We start from the raw sequence: 26692 nt of genomic DNA on the forward strand, positions 1-26692 counted from the left end.
AAGCTGCAGAAGGTGAGTTGAACGTGTTTTCCAACAGTTTTCTCTTGAATTGCTGCATTTATGGTATCTAATAGAAAACAAGGATAGTGGCAAAATGACTAAAATATAGAGTGTGATATATTTCTCTCCCAAAACCTTCTGAATGATCACTCCTGCATCAAAAAAATGAAAGCCTCAGCTGTTATCTCTCCCACTGTAATGAAGTATGCAGGTAACTTTATCTCAGGCTCTGCATACACTGCAATTCCCTTGATTCTGGGATATTGCCACTCAGATATTACTCTACGATATAAAAATGATCGTTTCTGAAAATAGTCAATGCAGCATTTACCTCTCAGACTATCCTCTCCAATAATCCCATTACTACTGATGACTTCCTTACTATCAATGGCAGTCAAGTATCTCCTAGTCACCAAGAGATGCGAAAGATTTTAGGTTGTTATTTTTTGAAAAGTGATTGCACACACATGGTATAAATCCCAGGAGTACGAAGCTATACATTATAGAGGATCTCTTCTGCCCATCCTGGCCTCTTGTGCCCCTCTGTCCCTCAAGAGGCAGCCACTGTTGCCAGTTTCTTGAATGTGCTTCCAGAGGTACTATGCTCTTTTCCACAAGTGGTAGCATTTCAGAGTGCTGTGCAGCACCATTAAAAAAAAATAAGCAGCTTTATTGAGGCATAATTTACATACTATACAGTTAATTACATTTAAGTGAACATTTGATAATTGGTAGTAAGTTTACAGTCATGGAACCATTGCTGCAGCCCAATTTTTACAACATTTACGTTACTCTGAAAATATCCCTGGCGACCATTTGCAATCATTCCCTGTTCCCACCCCGCCCCAAGAAACCGCTAATCTACTTTCTGTCTCTATAGATTGGCCTTTTCTGGACATTTCATATAAATGCAATCTTGTAATATTTGGTCTTACGTTACTGTCTTCTTTCACTTAGCCTAATGCTTTTAAGAGTCATACATGTTGTAGCATATAACAGTACTTTATTTCTTTTTATTGCTGAGCAGTGTTCCATTGTAGGGGTATATCACCTGTGGTTTATTCATTAATCAGTTAATGTCCATTTGGTTTTTTCCACTTTTTGGCCATTATGAATAATGTTGCTGTGAATGGTCACACACAAGTCACACGTATGTTTTCATTTGTCTTGAGTAGATGTGAAGGAGTGGAATTCTTGGGTTGCATGGCAGTTATGTGTTTAACATTTCTGCAACTGCCAAGCTCCTTCCAAAGTGCCTGTACCATTTTTCATTCCCAATAACAAGTAAAGGGTTAACTGTTGGCTTGGGTGGCTCAACACCTTCACATTCCCAACAAAGCTCTGTCTCGGGCCCAAACCCTGGCTGGCTCTTGGGAGGTGAACTCTGAGTTCTTGGAATATTCTGCCTGTAAGGGTGCTTTTATACACCTGATACCTTGGGCCACCAATTTGATCAGATACTTTATGCTCACTGTGATTTACGAAGGACATCTGTTTTGCTCTGGGGTACGTAGGGTCTGAATAGCTGAGGTCAGTGGCACAGATATGACCTGCCTACATAGCTGACTCCCAGTAAAAGTCCTGGACACCAAGACTTGGGTGAGCTTCGCTGCTTGATAACACTTTGCATGTGTTGTCACACATCATTGCTGAAAGAATTATGTGTGTCCATGTGACTCCACTGGGAGAGGACACCTGGAAGATTGTACTTGGTTTCTCTGGGATTTCACCTGTGTGCCTTTTCCTTTTGCTGATTTTAATCTGTATTCTTTCACTGTAATAAACGGTAATCATGACTATAACAGCTTTTCTTAGTCAAGTCCTTCTAGTGAATCATCAAGTCTGAGAACCCCTGACACACAAACCCATTTTTCTATTTTGTTGTTCATCTTATTGTTATTTTATAACATGTTGATAGTAGATTAAGAAATTGTCTCCTATCTGCAATATAAATTATAAATACTTTTCCTAATTTATTTTTTGTCTTTTGACTTCATTTACAGTGCTTTTAGACAATGCAAAAACTTACAACTTCTGTTGAACCTAATTTATCAGTTTTATGGCATCTGTGTTTTGTGTCATAATTAGAAAGATTTTTCCCAGTCTGATTTTTTTTATCTTTTTTTTTTTTTTTTTTTTTGCAGTACGCAGGCCTCTCACTGTCGTGGCCTCTCCCTCTGTGGAGCACAGGCTCCAGACGCGCAGGCTCAGTGGCCATGGCTCACGGGCCCAGCCACTTCGCGGCATGTGGGATCTTCCCGGACCGGGGCACGAACCCGTGTCCCCTGCATCGGCAGGCGGACCCTCAACCACTGTGCCACCAGGGAAGCCCTCCCAGTCTGATTTTATTGAGATACTTTGTATATTTCCTTTAGACTTTTTAAAAATTTAAATCTTTGATCCATCAAGAATCTATTTTGGTGTAAGTTCTGAGGTAGGGACCTAAATTAATTGTTTTCAAAATGACTAGCCATTATTCCAACATCACTTATTGACTAATTAACCTTTAATCCATTAATTTGAAATGTCTCCTTTGTCATATATTAACTTTTCAAATGCATTTTGGCCTATTTGGGAATTTCTTTTGTTCCATTGATCTGTTTGACTATTCATGTAGTAGTTCCAAACTCTTTTAATGTTTCACTTTATGTTTCAGAATTTTGTAGGGCTAGTTCTCCCTTTCTTCAGCTTATTACTTTTCTGTTTCAGAAGACTCCTGGTTATTCTTGAATATTTCTGTTTTTATTTTAATTTTAAGTTTTGCTTGCATAGCTCCAAAACACATCTTATTGACATGATGAGTTAGCTTGTATTAAATTTATAGATTAACCCACAAAGACGTTGAATCTTCCTACCTGAATCAGTAGCATGTTTTCTGTTTGTGCAAGTCTTTTGTTTCTCAGAGGTGTTGTTACATGAAATTTTATTTCATGTAACACTCAAGAATCTGTAACTAAGTTTATTTTCATTTCTTTTGTTGTCTTGTCTTATCCTTCTACAATGCAGGTGAACTCTGCCTTGTGTCCTTGATTTATGGAAGCAATTGCTTTATTTAGGTTTTCTTTTTCTTGACTATATGCTTGGTTACTCATTTCACCTATGGCAACATTATTCTAAAAAGTTTCCTTCTTCTGTCATTTTTCTCTGTTCTTCACTCATTTTCTTTCCTCACAGGGTATTTATATAGATTCTAGTCTACCCTTGAATGAGAAGTTATTTTCAGGAGTAGTTATTTTCAGGAGTATTATTTTCGGGAGAAGTTATTTTCAGGAGTATTATTAAGGAGTGTGTGGGGAAGGGACCTGTGACACAGTGTTTGGTGTGTGATTGGGTTCTTTTAGTCTTTTCTTTTCCTGAGGCAACTAAGATATGATGTGCAGGACTGCTAACAATGCAGAATATTTCCTTTTCACCTGATCTCAGTGAGTTTCTTATAAATATAGTTTGTCTGCATGATTCCTCACTTCCTACATCTCACCTCACTTCTAAGTCTTTCTTGATAAACTAGGTCCATGACTCCTAATGCCAATGCACACACACATCCTTGTTATACTATTGTCTTGGAATACTGTGGGAAATTGTGCTTTGCCATATTTTTCTGAGACCTGCAATGTGGTCATCTTCTCTCAGCATCTTCCCACAATCCTATTTGACCTCCCTCATATAGTGTGATTTGGAATTAATGACCTCTCCAACTTTTCAGTGAAGATAAAGTTTTCATTTTTCTTCTTGTTGCTTTTGTCTGATTTCCAAGAGGAAAAGTAAAAATTGCCATTTTTATTTCACAATTTAAAAACGGAAAGTCTACCCTCCTTATTAATGCTTTGTTCTAATATTTTAATAATATTTAAATATGTTTAAAAAAAGTTTGCTCTTATGGGGCTGGAAAGAGTAGGAATTGAGGTAGAAGCAGTCCTGCTTTCTGAGTTCCTTCTGATGACCTGGAGACACTCAGGTGACTTGGCTCTTTGTTTTTCTGTCAGGGAGCTCCATTTTCCTAAATTTTTCAAAGGCATAAAATTTTCCTCTCTTCTCCTTCTTCCTCTAGTTATTCATTAAAACTCTCTCTACGCAATGAGAAAAACTGGAATAAGTTAGCTTATTTTACTTTTAGTAATTTCCTCTCTGGACCCTAATGCTGCCCTCTCTAACCTTGGACCATCAATAAGCAATCCATGTCCATCTTTCCAAACCTATAGCACTTTCACCTTGTCATCTGAGACATATGGAAACCCATGGGCTCTGGTTCCTTAGGGTGATTGTCCTCCAAGTGGAAAATGTCACTTTCATCCCACTCATTGACCAAGGCAAGTCCAGGGACTAGTCCAGATTTTAATGGGGGAGGTGCTATAATCTTCCCCCAGGATGAGAAGGGGAAGTAAATATTGGTGAATAGTAGTACAGTCTGGCACATTAACAAACACTTGTTGAATGCTTGCTATGTACCAAATACTTTCAAGAATATTCCACCAAGGGGGGAATTAAACTCCAAGGAGCAGGATTATATTAGCTCTGAGGTTCCACACAATGCTAAAATTCTCAGAATTATTTTTATTAAGGACATCGGAATGTTTGCCTAGTTTAAGTGCACTCAGAGAACAAGTTTGATGGGAAGGGGGCAATAATATTTCACAAGGTGGTTCACTTTGAGGGAGGGTAGAAATGATGGTGGTGGGGAAGGGATGCCACAAGCAGAGGACTACATAATGCAGATGTTGGTGTCCCCTATCCTCCACCTTCTCTGTGCACATGTGCTGTTTTATCCTATGTTGACCCTAACTGAGAATTCAACACTTCTAGTCTCCTCCAAATTAATCTACAAACCTATGGCAGTCCATTTGAGCTGCTGTAACAAGATACCACAGACTGGGTAGCTTATAAACAGCAGAAATGTATTTCTCACAGTCTGGAGGCTGAGAAGTTCAAGATCAAGGTGCCACAGCCTGTCCATGTTTTGGTGAGGGCCCTCTTCCTGGTTCATAGCCAGCACCTTCTTGCTGTGTCCTCACATGGTTGGAGGGGGCTAGGGAGTTCTGCAGGGTCTCTTTTATAAGACCATCATTCCCATTCATGAGGGCTTCACCTTCATGACCTAAGTAAGCACTTTCCAAAGGCCCACCTCCTAAAACCATCACATTAGGCATTAAAATTTCAACATATAAATTGAGGGGGGGGGGCACAAAAATTTGGACCATCACATTTCCCCAATATCGTATTAAGTTTTATAGTAAATTTTCCTGAAGGAAGTGGAATAAAGTGTTTACATTATACTCCTCAACCGACCAATTGGAGAACCCCTAACATGTTTGTTCTCTCCTATGACTCTTTTTGTCTTCCCTGTATTAAGAGCTTCATTCTCTGGCCCTTTCATTGCTCAGGACCCAAGCTTGTTAGCTGACTTTCCATCTTCATTTCAGTTTTTCTTTCTCCTTCTTAGGAACAACAAAAGTTCCTCTCTTTGACTTATGCATAGGGCATTAACAACTGTTGCTTGCTGCAGTTCCCCACCCTTGGAACTTCCTCCTCTAATGACTCCTCAAAGTATTTCTTTCTAACACAAACAACGGCCTCTCCATGAAGTGTTTTGGTGAATAATCTCTTTTATCCCCTTCTTGTGGCATTAGTATGAGGACGCCCTTAGGAACATGAGAGGGGAAGCTGAGACAAAGTCAAATGTAATCGCAGCCTTTTGCAGAGTATCTGTGCTAATTCTGACATGCGTAGAAACATGTTCATCTTCGTCTTAGCCCTACTAGACCTCCATGCATTCAGATACAAGAACACATGGTAATTGCCAATATTTATGTGGTAAAATCTTGATTAGAAAGAACAAGGGACTTTAGAGCTGAACAGATCTGGACTCAGATCTCAGCTCCATTACTTCCTGGTTGAGGAAACCTTTGGTAAATTGCAAGTTGCCTAACCTCTCTCAGCTTCTCCCTCACCACACACACACACACACACATACACACACACACACACACATACACACACACACACACACACACAGAATAAAAGTAAACACATCCTCATGTAAGGATGAAAATGAAATATACAAAGCACCTAGAACAGTGTTTGGCACAAAGTAGGTGCTCAATAAGTGGAAATTGTTATTTTCACATCCTAAAGGAAGAAATAACTACCTTTCTCACTGGCAATTTTTTTTTTTTTGCTGTACGCGGGCCTCTCACTGTTGTGGCCTCTCCTGTTGCGGAGCACAGGCTCCGGACACGCAGGCTCAGCGGCCATGGCTCACGGGCCTAGCCGCTCTGCAGCATGTGGGATCTTCCCAGACCGGGGCACGAACCCATGTCCCCTGCATCGGCAGGTGGACTCTCAACCACTGCACCACCAGGCAAGCCCTCTCACTGGCAATTTTTTAATCTTTTTCCATTACTAGCTGCTAGATATATCCAAGGTGATCATTAACTAACTTAAATTCTCAATCTTCATAGGTATAATGACCATAAGAACTCAATTCCCTCAACTTTATATAATAATTAAGTCTTGTTTTAAAGATTTTGGCAGCTCCATTGTCAGGACAGTGGAGCCATTCTCGTCATCATTCACCAGAAAAAATTATACATGATTAATTAATAGGTTGTGGTTTAATAAAATCTGTTATAAAAATAAAACCTAGGGCTTCCCTGGTGGCGCAGTGGTTGAGAATCCGCCTGCCGATGCAGGGGACGCGGGTTCGTGCCCCGGTCCGGGAAGATCCCACATGCTGCGGAGCGGCTGGGCCCATGAGCCATGGCCGCTGAGCCTGCGCGTCCGGAGCCTGTGCTCCGCAATGGGAGAGGCCACAACAGTGAGAGGCCCGCATACCGCAAAAAATAAATAAATAAATAAATAATAAAACCTAACAATGGAATTGGAATTGTTTTCATATAATACTATATCCTTTGACATTCATAACTGTCCCTTGAGTTAAGTAGAGTTCATGTGATTATCTCCAGCATAGGTGAGGAAATCAAGGCTCAGACACACGAACAAAGGCCTTTGGAAGCTGAATCCTGGACTTTTCTGTACATTGTAAAAATTTATTAAATGAAGTAACAAATATAAAAAGCTTCATAAGTTATAAAGCTTTTTGAAAATATAAGTAGATATTGCAATTGTTCTTATCGTGGAGGAGACAGTCTAATAAATCCTGCAACTTGAAACTTGCCATTTCTAATTCAAACCAAGCATTTAATTCCATTACCAAAAACTTCAAAAGGTTTAACTCTTCCCAAATACCTTCAGCTTGGTTCTCATTCTAAACTCAGGATCTACATTTCTTCTAGGTCTGTGTAATGAGGTGGGAGTTAGAAGTGACCCAGTCTTTAAGGCCTTCTTTGGAGGCCTGGGGAAGTGGGTCATCAGGACCAAGTCCCCAGTAGAAATCAACTAAAAGCTTTGTAAACAGAAGCCATATTTAACCCATTAAACCTTAGGTTGTGAATACAGAATTGGTTACTGGAGTTCTGTCTCTTCCCACATATCTTTTGTTCAGATTTGAATTTAAGGACCTTACAATTTGATGATGCTTCTGCCCTGCCGTCCTACTTTCAAGCGTGTGGCGAATCCATCTCCCTACGTTATTCAGTTCTTCCAGTGAGTTGTAAGGTTGACCCAATAGGTTCATCTCCAGGGTTATAGTCGCCAGTAACTATTGAATATTAATGCATTTCTGAAAGCAGCTTGCAAGTCTATTTCACATTATTGTTTTAGTGAACTTTTGTCAGTCTACTGTTTTTATAGAATTCCTGGAAAATAGACAATGTCTGTTTCCCCTTTAGCTAAAATTGTACTCATTTCATTTATGGAAAGAATCTAGATCATTTCTAGGTGAGTTTAATCAGTTTTGTACTTCAGAAGAGAGAATACTTTACAATCTTGAGGGAATACATTTACATGTAGATTTTTAATAAAAAGCTCCAGTATCTTTCCATCAATAGACATTCTGAACAATTCTACATATCTTTCCTGTTGACGGAAAATAGGAACATTGACGTGTCCAATTCAACTTTAGAAAAATCTTATGAAACTGACTTAAAGCCATAGAAGCTCAACACTGATATGTGTCTGTCAGCTGAGTCTCAGCTTCAAAAATTTAAGAGTTTGAAAAGCATTTATTTTTCTCTTCCATCACGTAGCAGAGGGTAGATGGTACAAGTTTTCCTGAATTACTGACAGAACTGACTAATCGGTTATCTTCTGACTGAACTTTCCTCACTGTGCATGCTATTGCAATACCCAAGAGTGAGCCAGGTGCTGTCACTACCTGCTGTCTGTCTTCCCATGTCTGAGACATAGAGTGCAGGTGGAGGAGAAAAGGCCATTAGAGTAAAAGAGACCCAGGGGCCATCACACTGCTGCCTCTGTATATCCCTCATCCGTTGACAGACATTTAGAATCTACTTTTAAGGTTCAGTGGGAAAGAGATTTGCTAACTACTGCATCAAGAAGATTTTAAGTAACAAATGTTAGGTAACAGTTATAGGCTGAATTGTGTCCTCCCCCCACCCAAGCCCCGAATTCATGTATTGCAGTCCTAACCCCCAGCATCTCAGAATGTGACTGTATTAGAAGGGAGGGTCTTTAAAGAGGAAATTAAGTCGTAATGAGGTCATTAAAGTGGGCCCTAATCCAATTTACCGAGTGTCCTTATAAAATGAGGAGATTAGAACATAGACACCCACAGATGGATGACCACATGAAGACATAGGGAGAAGGTGGCCATCTACTAGCAAATCAGAGAGGCCTCAGAGGAAACCAACCCTGCCGACTGATCTTGGAGTTCTAGTCTCGAGAATTGTGAGAAAATAAATGTCTGTTTTTTAAGCTACCCAGTCTGTGGTACCTTGTTATGGCAGCCCTAGGAAACTAATACAGTAAAACTAAACATGTACACACACACACACACATCCACACACACACACCACACACACATACACATCCACATACATTTAGATTACTTTAGAGTCCGTAAGCAGAGTTCCCAGAAATAGCAGGCCACTGCCACTGATTCTGTTGTTACTCCTGGCCCCTCTCCTTCGAAAAGTTGAAAGGTGCTATTCTCTATGATCCATTGGCCAAAGGACTGTGTAAGGAACAAACATTAGTGTGATCTCTAGGTGACAAGCCCTTTGACCCTCCACCTTCAGTTCTACATCCCTCCCTGATGATAAAAGAATGGACTTGGGAGTTATCTACCCCTATGATTACTGTGAGGGTTACATGAGTACGTGTGCAGGGGGCAGGGAGGTATATAACTGTTAAGGACACATAGTAAGCATTATATGTTTTTCCTATTGTTATTTTCATCATCATAGGCTTCTTGAAAGAATTTAATAAGGCAAAATATGTAAACCATAGCCCTCTCAACATTACAGGTGTCCAGTAAATGAAAGCTGGTATACTGACTTGTTGTAGTTAAGAGTACGAGCTTTGGAATCAGACAAACATAGATTAGAATTCTGGCTCTTTACCTTCCCTTCCCCCAAAGTCTGCTTCTCTCTCAGTCTTTCCATCTTAGTTAATGGCAGTTCCATGCTTCCTCTTCCTTAGGCTAAATATCTCGGTGTCATCCTTGGTTATTCTTTTTCTTACAAGCTTCACAATCTGCCATCAAACCCTGTTGATTTTACCTTCAAAATATACCCAGAAACTAAACACTTTCACACCCCCTCCCCTGCCAATACCACCATGATCCAAACCACTCTCATCTCTCACCTGGCATATTGTCAACAGCATCCTAAATAGTTTTCTTATTTCTTCATCTTCTCCCTTTCATTTTGTTCTGAACACAGCAGACAGAATCCTTTTAAAACATGTCTCCTCTGCTCAGAACCCTTCAATGGCTCTCCAAGATAAGAACCAAACCTTCAATGATCTACTTGGCTCCCATCCCCCCACATTACCTATCTGACTGCATTTCCTACTCCTTTCCCATTGCTCACTCCACTTAGGCAACGCTGACCTTATTAGCTGCTTTTTGAAGAAAGAAGGCAGACTTCTGCCTCAGAGCCACTGCAGTTGCTGTTCCTTCTGCCTGGAATTTTCTTCTCTTTTTCACCACCCTCAGGTTGCAGTTTCCCTGGGAATCCTATTTAAATTTGCAAGCCTCATCTCTTTATCCTCATCTTTCTAGATTATTTTTTTCATAGATTGATCTTCTAAAACTCTCTATAGTTTATTTTTTATTTTGTTAATTATTCCCCCACTCTAATGTCAGTTTCTTGAGAGAAGTGACTGATATTTCTTGTGTTAACGGCTGAATTGCCAGTGTTTTGACATATTAGAAAAGATTAAGGGGTGGACAAGAGGAGAGTTGTAAGAAATTTAAGGAGCTTCAAAAACTCAGCATGTGGGGTTTTTAAAATTTTATTTTTATTTTTTGGCTGCATTGGGTCTTTGTTGCTGTGCGCAGGCTTTCTCTAGTTGTGGGGAGCGGGGGCTACTCTTCGTTGCTGTGCGCGGGATTCCCATTGTGGTGGCTTCTCTTTGTGGTGGAGCACGGGCTCTAGAGCGCAGGCTTGGTAGTAGTGGCGCACGGGCTTAGTTGCTCCGCGACATGTGGGATCCTCCCGGGCCAGGGATTGAACCCGTGTCCCCTGCGTTGGCAGGAGGACTCTTAACAAGTGCACCACCAGGGAAGTCCCCTACATGTGGGTTTTATTATTTTCACACATTCTGACACATCAGTAGTTCCAATGGGCTCTTATGATTTATACTTGAATGTCAATATATAAAAGTTTCATGGATCAACAAGATATTTAGTTCTCTTTTTCCAAGGAACGTTCTTGTCTTTGTGTTGTCATTTATTTTATATATATATATATGTATATATATAAAAATAGACCACAAAATCTCTATATATTTCACCTCACATATATATATAGTAATAATAATAATAGAATCCATTTACTGTACGTTTAATATATTCAAGGAATACATTATCTTTTTTTAATATTTGAATTTCATTTTATTTATTTTTTTATACAGCAGGTTCGTATTAGTCATCAATTTTATACACATCAGTGTATACATGTCAATCCCAATCGCCCAATTCATCACACCACCAACCCCCGCCGCTTTCCCAACCTTGGTGTCCATACGTTTGTTCTCTATATCTGTGTCTCAACTTCTGCCCTGCAGACCGGTTTATCTGTACCATTTTTCTAGGTTCCACACACATACGTTAATATAGGATATTTCTTTTTCTCTTTCTGACTTACTTCACTCTGTATGACAGTCTCTAGATCCATCCATGTCTCAACAAATGACCCAATTTCGTTCCTTTTTATGGCTGAGTAATATTCCACTGTATATATGTACCACATCTTCTTTATCCATTCATCTGTCGATGGACATTTAGGTTGCTTCCATGACCTGGCTATTGTAAATAGGGCTGCAGTGAACATTGGGGTGCATGTGTCTTTATGAATTATGGTTTTCTCTGGGTATATGCCCAGTAGTGGGATTGCTGGATCATATGGTAATTCTATTTTTAGTTTTTTAAGACACCTCCATACTGTTCTCCATAGAGGCTGTATCAATTTACATTCCCACCAACACTGCAAGAAGGTTCCCTTTTCTCCACACCCTCTCCAGCAGTTGTTTTTAGTAGATTTTCTAATGATGCCCATTCTAACTGGTGTGAGGTGATACCTCATTGTAGTTTTGATTTGCATTCATCTAATAATTAGTAATGTTGAGCAGCTTTTCATGTGCTTCTTGGCCATCTGCTTGTCTTCTTTGGAGAAATGTCTATTTAGGTCTTCTGCCCATTTGTGGATTGGGTTTTTTGTTTTTTTAATATTGAGCTGCATGAGCTGTTTATATATTTTGGAGATTAATCCTTTGTCCGTTGATTCGTTTGCAAATATTTTCTCCCATTCTGAGGGTTGTCTTTTCGTCATGTTTATGGTTTCCTTTGCTGTGCAAAAGCTTTTAAGTTTCTTTAGGTTCCATTTGTTTATTTCTGTTTTTATTTCCATTACTCTAGGAGGTGGATCAAAAAAGATCTTGCTGTGATATATGTCAAAGACTGTTTTTCCTATGTTTCCCTCTAACAGTTTTACACTGTCAGGTCTTACATTTAGGTCTCTAATCCATTTTCAGTTTATTTTTGTGTATGGTGTTAGGGAGTGTTCTAATTTCATCCTTTTACATGTAGCTGTCCAGTTTTCCCAGCACCACTTATTGAAGAGACTGTCTTTTCTCCATTGTATATCCTTGCCTCCTTTGTCATAGATTAGTTGACCATAGGTGCGTGGGTTTATCTCTGGGCTTTCTGTCTTGTTCCATTGATCTTTGTCTCTGTTTTTGTGCCAGTAACATATTGTCTTGATTACTGTAGCTTTGTAGTATAGTCTGAAGTCAGAAAGTCTCATTCCTCCAGCTCTGTTTTTTTCCCTCAAGACAGCTTTGGCTATTTGGGGTCTTTTTTGTCTCTGTACAAATTTTAAGATTTTTTGTTCTGGTTCCATAAAAAAATGCTATTGAAATTTGATAGGGATTGCATTGAATCTGTAGATTGCTTTGGTTAGTATAGTCATTTTCACAGTATTGATTCTTCCAATCCAAGAACATGTTATATCTCTCCATCTGTTGGTACCATCTTTAATTTCTTTCATCAGTGTCTTATAGTTTTCTGCATACAGGTCTTTTGTCTCCCTAGGTAAGTTTATTCCTAGGTATTTTATTCTTTTTGTTGCATGGGAAATGGGAGTGTTTCCTTCATTTCTCTTTCAGATTTTTCATCATTAGTGTATAGGAATGCAAGTGATATCTGTGCATGAATTTTGTATCCTGCAACTTTACCAAATTCATTGATTAGATCTAGTAGTTTTCTGGTGACATCTTTAGGATTCTCTATGTATAGTATCATGTCATCTGCAAACAGTGACAATTTTACTTCTTCTTTTCCGATTTGTATTCATTTTATTTCTTTTTCTTCTCTGATGGCTATCACTAAAACTTCCAAAACTATGTTGAATAATAGTGGTGAGAGTGGACATCCTTGTCTTTTTCCTGATCTTAGAGGAAATGCTTTCAGTTTTTCACCATTGAGAATGATGTTTGCTGTGGGTTTGTCGTATATGGCCTTTATTATGTTGGGGTAGGTTCCCTCTATGCCCACTTTCTGGAGAATTTTTATCATAAATCGGCATTGAATTTTGTCAAAAGCGTTTTCTGCCTCTATTGAGATGGTCATATGGTTTTTATTCTTCAATTTGTTAATATGGTGTATCACATTGATTGATTTGCGTATATTGAAGAATCCTTGCATCCCTGGGTTTAATCCCACTTGATCATGGTGTATGATCCTTTTAATGTGTTGTTGGATTCTGTTTGCAAGTATTTTGTTGAGGATTTCTGCATCTATAGTCATCAGTGATATTGGTCTGTAATTTTCTTTTTTTGTAGTATCCTTGTCTGGTTTTGGTATCAGGATGATGGTGGCTTCATAGAATGAGTTTGGGAGTGTTCCTTCCTCTGCAATTTTTTGGAAGAGTCTGGGAAGGATGGGTGTTAGCTCTTCTGTAAATGTTTGATAGAGTTCACCTGTGAAGTCATCTGGTCCTGGACATTTGTTTGTTGGAAGATTTTTAATCACAGTTTCAATTTCATCACTTGTGATTGATCTGTTCATATTTTCTATTTCTTCCTGGTTCAGTCTTGGGAGGTTATCCCTCTCTAAGAATTTGTCCATTTCTTCCAGGTTCTCCATTTTATTGGCATAGAGTTGCTTGTAGTAGTACCCTAGGATGCTTTGTATTTCTGCAGTGTCTGTTTTAACTTCTCCTTTTTCATTTCTAATTTTACTGATTTGAGTCCTCTCCCTCTTCTTCTTGATGAGTCTGGCTAATGGTTTATCAGGTATTTTTATGTTCTCAAAGAACCAGCTTTTAGTTTTATTGATCTTTGCTATTGTTTTCTTTGTTTCTATTTCATTTGTTTCTGCTCTGATCTTTATGATTTCTTTCCTTCTGCTAACATTGGGTTTTGTTTTTTCTTCTTTCTTTAGTTCCTTTAGGTATAGGGTTAGATTGTTTATTTCAGGCTCTTCTTGTTTCTTGAAGTAGGCTTATATAGCTCTAAACTTTCCTCTTAGAACTACTTTTGCTACATCCTGTAGGTTTTGGATCATCGTGTTTTCATTGTCATTTGTCTCTAGGTATTTTTTTATTTCCTCTTTGATTTGTTCAGTGATCTCTTGGTTATTTAGTCACATAGTGTTTAGCCTCCATGTGTTTGTGTTTTTTACGTTTTTTTCCCTGTAATTGATTTCTAATCTCATAGCATTTTGGTCAGAAAAGATGCTTGGTATGATTTCAATTTTCGTAAATTTCCTGAGGCTTGATTTGTGACCCAAGATATGATCTATCCTGGAGAATGTTCCATGTGCACTTAAGAAGAAAGTGTAATCTGCTGTTTTTGGATGGAATGTCCTATAAATATCAATTAAATCCACCTGGTCTATTGTGTCATTTAAATCTTCTGTTTCCTTATTTATTTTCAATTTGGATGACCTGTCCATTGATGTAAGTGAGGTGTTAAAATCCCCACTATTATTGTGTTACTGTCGATTTCCTCTTTTATAGCTGTTAGCAGTTGTCTTATGTACTGAGGTGCTCCTATGTTGGGTGCATAAATATTTATAGTTGTTATATCTTCTTCTTGGATTGATCCCTTGATCATTTTGTAGTGTCCTTCCTTGTCTCTTGTAACATTCTTTATTTTAAAGTCAATTTATCTGATATGAGTATTGCTACTCCAGCTTTCTTTTGATTTCCATTTGCATGGAATATCTTTTTCCATCCCCTCACTTTCAGTCTGTATGTGTCCCTAGGTCTGAAGTGGGTCTCTTGTAGGCAGCATATATATGGGTCTTGTTTTTGTATCCATTCAGCAAGCTTGTGTCTTTTGGTGGGAGCATTTAATCCATTCACGTTTAAGGTAGTTATCGATATGTATGTTTCTATGACCATTTTCTTAATTGTTTTGGGTTTGTTTTTGTAGGTTCTTTTGGTCTCTTGTGTTTCCCATTAGAGAAGTTCCTTTAGAATTTGTTGTAAAGCTGGTTTGGTGGTGCTGAATTCTCTTAGCTTTTGTTTTTCTGTAAAGCTTTTGATTTCTCCATTGAAATGAATGAGATCCTTGCCGGGTAGAGTAATCTTGGTTGTAGTTTCTTCCCTTTCATCACTTTAAGTATATTATGCCACTCCCTTCTGGCTTGTAAAGTTTCTGCTGAGAAATCAGCTGTTAACCTTATGGGAGTTCCCTTGTATTTTATTTGTCATTTTTCCCTTGCTGCTTTCAATAATTTTTCTTTGTCTTTAAGTTTTGCCAATTTGATTACTATGTGTCTCAGCATGTTTCTCCTGGGGTTTTCCTGTATGTGACTTGCTGCGCTTCCTGGACTTGGATGGCTATTTCCTTTCCCATGTTAGGGGAGTCTTCAACTATAATCTCTTCAAATATTTTCTCTGGTCCTCTCTCTCTCTCTTCTCCTTCTGGGACCCCTATGATGCGAATGTTGTTATGTTTAATGTTGTCCCAGAGGTTTCTTAGGCTGTCTTCATTTCTTTTCATTCTTTTTTCTTTATTCTGTTCCACAGCAGTGAATTCCAGCATTCTGTCTTCCAGGTCACTTATCCATTCTTCTGCCTCAGTTATTCTGCTATTGTTTCCTTCTAGTGTACTTTTCATTTCAGTTATTGTATTGTTCATCTCTGTTTGTTTTTTCTTTAGTTCTTCTAGGTCTTTGTTAAACATTTCTTGCATCTTCTCGATCTTTGCCTCCATTCTTTTTCCAAGATCCTGGATCATCTTCACTATCATTATTTTGAATTCTTGTTCTGGAAGGTTGCCTATCTACACTTCATTTAGTTGTTTTTCTGGGGGTTTATCTTGTTCCTCATCTGGTACATAGCCCCCTGTCTTTTCATCTTGTCTATCTTTCTATGAATGTATTTTTTGTTCCACAGGCTGCTGGATTGTAGTGCTTCTGCTTTCTGCCTTCTGCTAGTGTTGGGGTGTCTCCTGCAGACGTGGGGAGTGGCTGTGGCTCACCGTGGGGACAAGGACACAGGTAGCAGAAATTCTGGGAAGTCCTCCTTGGCGTGAACCCTCCCAGAGTCCAAGGAATACATTATCTTATTTGATAACTGCAAACATGCTTAATGTGTTTCCTATTTCAGAAACAAATGGCAGATATGGGTTCAATATACGAATTTAGAATCCATATCTAGCAGTAACTGCAAAACCTGGTTCTTATCATTACTCTGATATACCATCCAGTTATTAGTATAATTATTGCCTTGTGAAATGTATAACATGTTCATCATTATTTGAAATTACATTCCTAGGAAGTAATAATTTTATAGTAAGAGTTTAATAGGAAGCTTTATATTTATGTTTGGAAAAGGTTTCTTGTCTAACTTGAATATAGGCCAATAGACAAGGGCCATTTGTGGGTTTGGTTTAAGACTACTTCCCCTAAATGTTCCTGCTTCCCCCAAAATGTTCAAAACTGATTGTAAAATAATTTAGTAAGACATAAGATTTCCTAGGCTTTGTGTCATAAAGAATATGGCTGGCCTTTGTTCCTGGTTCCTGGGAGGTGACCTCTAAACCCTTGAGAATTCCTGAGTAATAGGAGTTTCTTTGTTAATAATAATGGTTTCAAAGATAGTTTATGTTAACAAGATGATTCAGGATGGGGGCCAGTCATGCCAGAAAAACCATTCATGTGGTTGGAGGGTTGGGGCTTTGAGCCACATGATACCAGCCCAATCTCCAGGCAAGGGAGGGCTGTTGAAGATTGAATTCAGCCTTTGGGTTAATGATCCAATCAATCATGCCTACGTAAGGGAACCCCAGTAAAAACTCTGGACACTGAAGCTCAGGTGAACTTCCTTGGTTGGTAATACATTGTCTGTCATACATCCATGTGCCAGGAGGGTAATGTGTTCCAATCCCATGGGGAGAGGACAATGTAATTAGCTTCATGTTTGGGATCCTCCCAGACCTCACCCAAGGCAACTTTCTCTTTGACCGATTCTGATGTATATCCCTTTGCTATAATAAAACTATAATCCTTACTATAGCACTTTTCTGAGTTCCATGAGTCATTTTATTGAATTACTGAAACTGAGGGGGTAGTGGAAACACCCAAATCTTTCGCCAACCAGAGGGTATCCTGGGGACTCCTGAGCTTGGGGCTGATATCTGAAGGGAGGGCAGTCTTGTAGAGGACTGTGCCCTTAACCTGTGAAGTTTGGCTCAACTCTTGGTAGTTGGTGTCAGAAGTCATTGCAGCTTGCATTCTTACCTCTATCCAAATATTGAAACCTCTTTAGTAGAAATAATTCCTGAATAAATATTGATGCTTTTAAATGTAAGAAAGCACTTTTCCTTTGTTACAAGGAGATAGTACTTTAACAGTGACAGATTCGTTCACATGATTCATTTTGCGAGATAACTGGATTGTCACGGTCCCCTTGAGAAGACACAAAATGAGAGTGATCCAGCTATATCTCAAATATCTAAGGACTTTACTTTGAATCTTCAAATGAATATAAAATTAGAAGTCTGATTAGAGGAAATTGAAACTCATGATCATTTCCATAGGAAGGTGAAAAAATAGATTGCCACGTTTCCATAGAGAAAGTACAAAATGTATAAGATCTCTGTGTGTCTCTAAGATAGATTTTAATTTAGTTTCTGAATAAATTTAAAATTTAAAGACAATAACATGAAGCAACCACTCATGGTCACTCCTAAACAATGGTAAAAATAAACTGGAACACACAATTCTCTTTATCTGGAAGATGTTCTTGCATATTTTATTAAATGGATCCAAGAGATTTAAAGAATTATATGCCTTATTAATGCTTTCTTTAAGACTAGTTACAACTACAACCAGAAAAAAATAATCCCATTTATTCTTCACTTAATCACATCATTGAATCATTCCTTAAAAGAAAGAGGAATATTTGAAACTTCTTTCTTGCTGCTGTTTGCATGGTAATGTCATGATTTTTAAACATTACCATTTTATCTACATGACTTCATTGGACAAATCAAAGGGTATATAGACTTTTTATTATTTTTGGAAGTAGCTCTAGATCATAGGTTCCAGGTGTTGGAGCCATGGCATAGGTAACCCTAATGAATCCTTGAGGTGTCTCAGTTCTGGATGGGATTGTGTTGGAAGAGGCTTAGTTCAACAACCAAAGGTAATTTTTTTTTTCTTTTTGTGCAGTACGCGGGCCTTTCACTGTTGCAGCCTCTCCCGTTGCGGAGCACAGGCTCCGGACGCGCAGGCTCAGCAGCCATGGCTCATGGGCCCAGCCGCTCCACGGCACGTGGGATCCTCCCAGACCGGGGCACGAACTCGTGTCCCCTGCATTGACAGGCAGACTCTCAACCACTGCACCACCAGGGAAGCCCCAAAGGTAATTTTAAAAGCATTTTATTTCTTACTGGAAATTAAGAAAGATCCAATTTAAAACCTACAGTAGCACTTTTAAACCCCTCTCCCCCCATTTCTCAATCTTCTTGTACACAAGAGGAGCCTCAGAGCTTTTTACCAGTGAGAACACCAAAAGGTCTACAACACCAAGCTTCTAGCTATCTTTCCCTCTCCTCCAGCCCTGTAACCCTCTTCTTGATCTCTTAATAATGAAGACCAGTCTGACTTCCTACCCTACCTTCTTCATGAAAACCCTTTCACTTTAAGAAAGGAGATAAGCAAAAACACTGGGAAATGAGATTTGAGTTTTCAGGATGCTCTTTTTCAGATTACTGTAGTAGGAGTAGACCTGACTCAATCACAGTGATGGTTTTTTCCTCTACATCTTATCTTTGGTGGAGGACAGAGGAAGGTCATCCCATCCCATTCACTTTGCAAAGTCTACATGAAGACATCTAATATTCTAAATTACATTATACACAAGAGTAATACTCAATTGAGCCAACAGATTGCTAATCTAATGATAAGTGCACTGCTTGAAAGAACTATATATTTAAGAAGGTTTTTATGATATACTCAACTCATACATTGTCACCATCACTGACTAGCATCCAGCTCAAGGAAGACCACTTTATTAGGCAGGCCACTGACATTATTTCTTCATAAGTGTTGAAATAAGCACCTAGATGGCCAGCTGAGTAGCTTGCCTGCTGCTTGTTTTTGTTTAGTTATTTTATGGGATGAAGCTATCAAATGAGAACATTTTGACAGGAAAATGTCCCTCAGTATGAAAGTAAATGCCTCAGGTTTGCCTTTTATATATATATATATCACAGCAGTTTTTTACAGCAGGGGATATGGATGACACATTTCAAAATATTTTCCCATTGTCATTACTCCTTTAACTAGATGCAGTTGAATTCAACAACTGGAATGCTGGCTGGTTGACTCAATGATCATTGTTGCTTTTTTAATCCCACCCAAGTAAACCATCTCCTCACCCACTGTCAGTACATTCTGTATTTTCCTCCCAGGAGGTAGAAAATTTTGTTCTTTTGTATTTCTGCTTGTTCTCCATTGAATTATTGTTTTAACAAAACTTAACTAGATTTCAACTCTATGAAGATTTTCGTTAGAAGGTTTCTGTTTTATCTTCACTAACATTAACCTTTTTGGTAATTAGTATATGGTTCATTACAAAAAAGACAGGCTTTGTTTGATTGCTGCACACTTTTTATTGTCTTTGTTTATTTGTTTTTATATTCAGTGCCCTTAAAAGGAACTTTATTATCCTGGTGTCTCAGTTACCTGGTGAATTTGCATGCAGTTTGTTTACTAACGATTGCTGGTATCTTCTGTAAATGCAGTCATTAGAATGTATTCTCTGCTACTTAATTGGGTAGAAATCGTATTTCTGGTTATTTTACAGTCTAAAGATTACATTTTAATGTAACTTGCAATGTTGTTTTTCTGTTTTCTCCTTTTTTAGTGGGTGAAATTACTAGATATAAGCTGTTCTACCATGACGAAAAAGCTGTTCTTAAACTCTGAGACAGCTGGTAAATGAACTTGTGAAATTTCAGGGGAATCAAAAATATCATTGTCATACAATAGGGCTGAGTAACAGAAAAATTCTTAAGGTTAGATTATGGGACTGGGTTGCCAAAATACAGAAAAGATCCATTTATCTGATATTCACAAAACTAGTGCAGAACTTTTGATGCTGTACTGTATATAGATAATTGGTGTTGGAAAGAATAACCTTAAAGCAATTCAGATATTTCAGGAAATAGCAAATAAAGACTCAATTATATTTCATGAGATTTTTAAGGATTCGATTTTATTATGCTCAATTATTTAAATTATACGTTGTGTTTACATATACAATATATTTTATCAATATATATATTAATTATTGAATAATGAGAAGATTGCATCTCTCAGTCACTTGTGACAAATTAGTTTGCTATGATGAATGTCTGTAATCTAGAGGAGTCTGAAATCAATCTATGTTCTACTGAATTTTATGCTATAGCAGATGATATCTCCTGTGAGTTCCAGTTTATTATACACTCACACTATGATAACTATAACAATTAATCACTACTATTACTATGTATTTTAAATTCTGATGAATATGAACTGAACTCATTAAAATAGTAGAGGACTCTCTGACTTTGCATTAATCGGTTCTTAGAATAGAAAGTTGCCGTAGTTATGATATACATCCATATGCATTGTTTTCTCTACTCTTATTATGTTATCTATCTCTGGTCCTTTCTGATGGCTAGCCAGTGTTGTAAGTATTGACTTAATTAGTTCATACTATGCAATCATAAGCTGCTGAAATCAATAAGCTGTATAGGAGAGACCAGCATCTTCAGACTTCTCTGACTGCTGTTTTCAGCATGTTTGCAAGTTTCTTCTTTTGCCTACCTACCACCCTGGTGTAACAAGATAGGATTCCAAGCTTATGTGTATTTATGTGTGTGTATATGTATGTATGTGTACCTTTGAGTATTTTTCTGGGGGGATCCTCAGTATTTTAAAAAATACTTTTTCTGTTGTGTAACTAGTCTTAAAACACAAGCACATTTTCAAAAATCTAATGAATAAATGATAAATAGTGTATCACTCAGTAAAAAGTGTCTTCCTTTTTACTGGAAGAACTGACATGTTAAACAGATGCAGCCAGCAAAAAAATTAATTATTCATTTAACAGTTTTACCCTGAGTGGCAAATAAGCATTTTGTGCTGATACAATTAGATAAACACAAAAAAAGAAAGATTACCTATTCTGTTACACTTCTCTCAAAATTTTAGGAGGTTTAGCTGTATTTGACAAAACTGAACTTGATTGATATTAAAAAAAAATAACACACCCGCCTTTAACAGAAAAGAGTAATATCATCCAGTTTTCTTTATGATGAAAACCATGAAGACTAAAAGTAATCAGATTGTTGTGTGATGGCCCTAATGAACAGGAGCTCGATAAATCCGTGTTGAGTGAATGAGCACGCCTGCAGCCACTAGGCTGGTTCAGGCTTTAATAGCATCCGAAAGGGACCAAACTCACATGCCCCAGACTTCATTATGTCCTTCTCTGAGGAAGGGAGTCTTTCCTGTGGCTAATTTAATTAGTATATCATATTACTCTCTTGTAATTTTAGGATCTATACTGATTTGGCCAGGGAGTGAAATAAGTCCATTTTAGCTTGAACCATGAGAAAAAGAATTTTCTAAGTCAATTTATAGTGTACCTCATCCTTTAAAGGGAGCTCAGGAATTCTGCCTTCCTGCATCCCCTCACTCCAGCCCTTTTGCTACCCCTAAGGGGAGTCCAAGACCATGATTGTGCTTCATTAAGTGCATATAGTTTCCCAAGAGGTTGAGGATGGCTCCTATTCACTCAGCCCAACCTTAGATACAAACTCCACTTGAACGGGGAGGTGTCACAGGATAAGTGAACAAGTCTGCTTTGGTTGGAAGCTAGCACAGGCTTACTTGGTATAGTAAAAAGACTGTCTTCATGGTCCAGTCTAAATTATATTGGGTTTGAGAGCCCAAATTCTATATGTAAACTAGATGTTATTTTAATTTGGAGACTTCACGGGAAGGCAGGATTATTAGACTAAGTCAGGATTTCAATATTCTTGGGCCCCTTGGTCAAATAGCATTCTAATTTCACCTTAAATTCACCATCATTCTCTATAATAACATACCCAGGGAGACATTTAACTACTTGAAAAATACTGTTGTAAACACAAAATAGCACCTATTTCTACAATGGTATCTGATAATAATAGCTAATATTCATGTAGTACTTACTACGTGTCAAGCATCATAATAAGTGTTTTGTATGGAATACCTTATTTAACCCCTAGAACACCATGTAAAGTAAACATTATTATCCCTATTTTATACTTAAGCCAGAAGTCTTGGGCTACCCTTGAATACTCACTTTTCTTCATCCTACATCCAGTTCATCCCTATGTCCTTCTATGTCCAATAGATTTCTTGGCTTCAGTCTCTTTGCTTCACCTTTGTTAGACCATCATGATCTATCATGATCATCATGATCTGTGAGCCTATACTCACATTATTGGAATAGGCTTCTCACTGGGTCTCCTAACTTTAATGCTTTTTCTTCTCTGGTCCATTCTATACTGCAGCAAAAATGGTCTTACAATGTAAATGAAATCATGTGAATACTTTGCTTAAATTCCTCCTGTGGCATCCCATAATAATGAAGTAAAATCACATTCTGTACCAGAGGCTACAGTTCCTGCATCCTTTATCACCTGTTCATGTCTCCACTTACACTCTGTTCCCATCTCGTCTTCTTGTCACACTGGTCATCTTCCAGTTCTCTGAATAGGCCAAGCACATTTCCACTTCCTGATCTCAGCATAACATCTCCCAGCTGAATGGAATGTGCTCCCCCTTGTCATGTGTCTAATTCCCTTTATCCTTTCAAGTCTCAGTCTTAAACGTTACCCCCCCACAGAAACCTGCTCCAACTAAACTACCTAGAGTAAGTTTCCCCATTTTCACTTTTGATCTTAGTCCCTTCTTTATTCTTTTCATAATGTAAATTACCATGTCAAGTCATTTTATTCATGTGCTTACTTGTCTTTTGGGGGGAGTGGACTGTGTCTTCCCTTAGAATATGTATTTCGAAAGAGCAGGTACTATCAATGTCCTCTCCATTATTGTGCTCTCAGCAAAACCTAGCAGAGAATAAATGGTGTTAGCTAAATAATGTTTGAATGAATGAAAGTGAGTTGCTCCCAGAACTTGAAATTTTTATGGATGTGATATTTAAAACAGGAATTTGTGAGGGTGAACATTAAGTTATTGAATTTACTTTTTAACAAATAGTAATATAACATTAAAAACTTTATGTGCATATATATGTTTAGATCTATATATGCATACATATATATATATATATATATATATATAGCTATATTCTTTTTATTAATGAGAGTTATGTTCTATAAACTTGCTGGGAACAGTGAATTAGCAAATGCTGAACCATTGCTCCCAGGGGAATTACAAGGTTAGGTTCCGGAGAGCCTTCTGTTCAAAACACTTTCATCAGTCAGCCATACGTAACCTTGTTTTAGTGTGTTTCTGTTTAAGAACACCTCATTTAATATATATTATTGCTTTATTAACATTGAACTCATGGCATCACTGCTGTAACTTCTGCCTGAACAAAGCTTATCTAACACATGTATTTTCTCCATAAGGCACATAATAGCTTTCTTGTGCTTAGGAACCCTAGACATCACTTCAACACTATACTTGGGGGCAAGTTTAAACAGCAAAATAATTAATAAAAAACATAAAAATGCAAAGAATGTCGCACTAAATGGACTGTGAAAAGGGCATGTTTACAGTATGAAAGCTGAAACAGGAAGTCAGAGCATCACCTTGTTTGACCTCAGTGAGTGATTGGGTGATTCAAATTTTTCTTTGCTCTATGCATGTCAGTGCATTTTAGCAAGCAGGCAAATTCATAAATATGGAGTCCATGAATAATGAGGATAGACTGTGTGGTGGGGGAGGGGAGCTACTATAAGGATAATTCTTTTTTTTAATTTAATTTTATTTTTTTATACAGCAGGTTCTTATTAGTCATCCATTTTATACACATCAGTGTATACATGTCAATCCCAATCGCCCAATCATCACACCACCACCCCCACTGCCGCCGCTGCGCCCCCTTCGTGTCCATACGTTTGTTTTCTACATCTGTGTCTCAATTTCTGCCCTGAAAACCGGTTCATCTGTACCATTTTTCTAGATTCCACAAACATGCGTTAATATACGATATTTGTTTTTCTCTTTCTGACTTACTTCCCTCTGTATGACATTCTCTAGATCCATCCACGTCTCAACTAATGACCCAATTTCGTTCCTTTTTATGGCTGAGTAATATTCCATTGTGTATATGTACCACATATTCTTTATCCATTCGTCTGTCAATGGGCATTTAGGTTGCTTCTATGACCTGGCTATTGTAAATAGTGCTGCAATGAACATTGGGGCGCATGTGCTTTTTGAATTACGGTTTTCTCTGGATATATGCACAGTAGTGGGATTGCTGGGTCATATGGCAATTCTATTTTTAGTTTTTTAAGGAACCTCCATACTGTTCTCCATAGTGGCTGTATCAATTTACATTCCCACCAACAGTGCAAGAGGGTTCCCTTTTTCCACACCTTCTCCAGCATTTGTTGTTTGTAGATTTTCTGATGATGCCAATTCTAACTGGTGTGAGGTGATACCTCATTGTAGTTTTGATTTGCATTTCTCTAACAATTAGTGATGTTGAGCAGCTTTTCACGTGCTTCTTGGCCATCTGCTTGTCTTCTTTGGAGAAATGTCTATTAAGGTCTTCTGTCCATTTTTGGATTGGGTTGTTTGTTTTTTTTAATATTGAGCTGCATGAGCTGTGTATATATTTTAGAGATTAATCCTTTGTCCGTTGATTCGTTTACAACTATTGTCTCCCATTCTGAGGGTTGTCTTTTCATCTTGTTTATGGTTTCCTTTGCTGTGTGCAAAAGCTTCTAAATTTCACTAGGTCCTGTTTGTTTATTTTTGTTTTTATTTCTATTACTCTAGGAGGTGGATCAAAAAAGATCTTGCTGTAATTTATGTCAGACTGTTCTTCCTATGTTTTCCTCTAAGAGTTTTATAATGTCCGTGTTACATTTAGGTCTCTAATCCATTTTGAGTTTATTTTTGTGTATGGTGTTAGGGAGTGTTCTGATTTCATTCTTTTACATGTAACTTTCCAGTTTTCCCAGCACCGCTTATTAAAGAGACTGTCTTTTCTCCATTGTGTATCCTTGCCTCCTTTGTCATAGATTAGTTGACCACAGGTGCATGGGTTTATCTCTGGGCTTTATATCTTGTTCCATTGATCTACATTTCTGTTTTTGTGCCACTACCATATTGTCTTTATTACTGTAGCTTTGTAGTATAGTCTGAAGTCAGGGAGTCTGATTCCTCCAGCTCTGTTTTTTTCCTTCAAGACTGCTTTGGCTCTTCGGGGTCTTTTGTATCTCCATACAAATTTGAAGATTTTTTGTTCTAGTTCTGTAAAAAAAAAATGCCATTGGTAACTTGATAGGGATTGCATTGAATCCGTATATTGCTTTGGGTAGTAAAATCATTTTCACAATGTTGATTCTTGCAATTGAAGAACATGGTATATCTCTCCATCTATTGGTATCTAATTTCTTTCATCAGTGTCTTATAGTTTTCTGCATACAGGTCTTTTGTCTCCTTACATAGGTTTATTCCTAGGTATTTTATTCTTTTTGTTACAGTGGTAAATGGGAGTGTTTCCTTAATATCTCTTTCAGATTTTTCATCATTAGTGTATAGGAATGCAAGTGATATCTGTGCATGAATTTTGTGTCCTGAAACTTTACCAAATTCATTGATTAGGTCTAGTAGTTTTCTGGTGGCATCTTTAGGATTCTCTATGTATAGTATCATGTCAACTGCAAACAGTGACAGTTTTACTTCTTTTCCAATTTGTATGCCTTTTATTTCTCTTTCTTCTCTGATTGCTGTGGCTAGGACTTTCAAAACTATGTTGAATAACAGTGATGAGAGTGGACATCCTTGTCTTGTTCCGGATCTCAGAGGAAATGCTTTCAGTTTTTCACACTTGAGAACGGTGTTTGCTGTGGGTTTGTCATATATGGCCTTTATTATGTTGGGGTAGGTTCCCTCTATGCCCACTTTCTGGAGAGTTTTTATCATAAATGGGTGTTGAATTTTGTCAGAAGCTTTTTCTTCATCTATTGAGATGATCATATGGTTTTTATTCTTCTGTTTGTTAACATGGTGTATGACATTGATTGATTTGCGTATATTGAAGAATCCTTGCATCCCTGGGCTAAATCCCACTTGATCATGGTGTATGATCCTTTTAATGTGTTGTTGGATTCAGTTTGCTAGTATTTTGTTGAGGATTTTTTTTTTTTTTTTCGGTACGCGGCCTGTACCTCTCACTGTTGTGGCCTCTCCCGTTGTGGAGCACAGGCTCCGGACGCGCAGGCTTAGCAGCCATGGCTCATGGGCCCAGCCGCTCCACGGCATGTGGGATCTTCCCAGACCAGAGCACAAACCCGTGTCCCCTGTATCGGCAGGCAGACTCTCAACCACTGCGACACCAGGGAAGCCCTTGTTGAG

Source organism: Delphinus delphis, chromosome 2 (genome assembly GCF_949987515.2).
Source record: "Delphinus delphis chromosome 2, mDelDel1.2, whole genome shotgun sequence".
NCBI classification, from domain to species: Eukaryota; Metazoa; Chordata; class Mammalia; order Artiodactyla; family Delphinidae; genus Delphinus; species Delphinus delphis.